Source organism: Lucilia cuprina, chromosome 4, assembly GCF_022045245.1.
Source record: "Lucilia cuprina isolate Lc7/37 chromosome 4, ASM2204524v1, whole genome shotgun sequence".
NCBI classification, from domain to species: Eukaryota; Metazoa; Arthropoda; class Insecta; order Diptera; family Calliphoridae; genus Lucilia; species Lucilia cuprina.
Genome location: NC_060952.1, coordinates 51,571,462 through 51,573,328, shown reverse-complemented (window position 1 = coordinate 51,573,328; position 1,867 = coordinate 51,571,462).

Genomic DNA, 1,867 nt, shown 5'->3' with positions numbered 1-1,867 from the left:
CTAGGAAATAACTACTATCCATTACCCGAATTCAAGAAAATTTTGCTGGGTTGTACAAAGTTTGGGGACTCTCTACGTGGCACCTGGCTCATTTAAAATTTCAACATAAAAAGTAGGAAGATATTATGAAAATTTCGAGAAAATCGGTTTAGCCGTTTATTTAGTCGTCTATAAAAACATACAAACACACATTCATTTATTTTTAAATATATGAATAGAAGATATATAGCTATACCCAATGTGCTTTGCTACCCTAAAAGCAATATAAACAAAATACTCTCTTCAAGATTTTGAAAATTTTAACTACAATAGTTTTCCAGATTAACAATATATTACATATGATAGATGTCATGCAAATTATTGCAAGTTCGCCAATTTCTATCTATTTATGAAAAATTTGAATTATCTAACAGTTTTCAAGATATACGAAATTTTGTATTTTATTCATTTATGTTTAGCCAAGCCCTCCATTACACAGTGGGGCAGAATGGAAATTTTTTGGAAATAAATCTGGCATTTTTAAACGGCTGATCCGATCGATTTGGCGTGAGCGTAGCCAAGGAGTATTCGAGTTTAAGTTTTGAAGATGAACCCCGCAGATGCCCCAGGGACGGAGCTGTGGCGGCTCAAAGTAGGGTACCTACGACATGTAAAATTTTTAAACTCGTGCCATTTTTTTGTTTTTCACCCAAATACAACTACTACTTATCTCTTATAATATTCGAGTTATAGGCATTTAAAAATTTAGTGATACAAAATTTACCATACCTTGGTCCGCATTTTTTTGAATACCGGGCGTAATTTTGGACCAAATGGTCTAGTTAGGCAACAAAATTTCCAATAATATACAAAAAATTTCAGATCAATATCATTTACAGATTTTTTTGAAAATGTTGCCACTGCGTCCTTCCGAATATGACCTATTTTTTATCAAAACTTCAACTTTGGGCGACATGTTCTAAAATCCCAAAGCTGGGATCAGAAAACTGAAAGCAGTTTTGGAAACCTCAGTATGTTTTCTATTTACTCCAAAAGTATTTTCCCAGCCCTGAAAGAAATGTGGACCCTATGGGCAAAAATGTAAGAAATCCCATTTTTGGGATTTTCATTCCTATTTTTGGAAATTGCTGCATGCCCTTTGACCTTTTCAATTTATTTTTTGCATTTTCTTATTTGAAATGAAAATTTTTAAAGAAGCTTTGAAAATGTCATTGTGTTTTGTTCATAAAGATTTTGTCATATATTACATATTTGTTAAATTTCTAAAACTATGATTTTTATAAAAATTTTAATAGGGTCACAGATAGCTACAACAATTTATTCCATATTTATCCCTTAATATCTTTTTTTAGTTAGATATGGAAATTCTCGACCCTTTACAAAAAATTTCAAGCCAATATCTCAATTACATTAAAAAATATGTTAATTTAAACCTGTGTCCTTTAATTTCATCTTTTTCATATTTTAGTATTAAGCAGTGTTTACTTTTACTAATATATTAGTCAGCATTTGCCGCAAAATACATATTTTTATCACTCGTCATACTAAAAATATTTAAACTTTTTCAGATTTAAATAACATTGCTACTTAATATTGCCGTTCTGTTTTTATGTTTAACTAGAAAAATTGCGACGTTACACTGCAATTTCTAGCAGCACGAATGAACAGTATTAATCTCTTGTTTGTTGTACAAGAAAAAATATATATTTTTGTGCTATAGCAGCGCACACCCAAATCTGTTAAACTAATATGGCTAGTGTTGATGATATTTTTATTTGCGCTTAGTTTTTCCTAGCAGCAATTAAATTTTGTTTTGCAACTGCTACCTGCAAATTTATTTATTGTTTTTTTTTTTTAATATTGATGT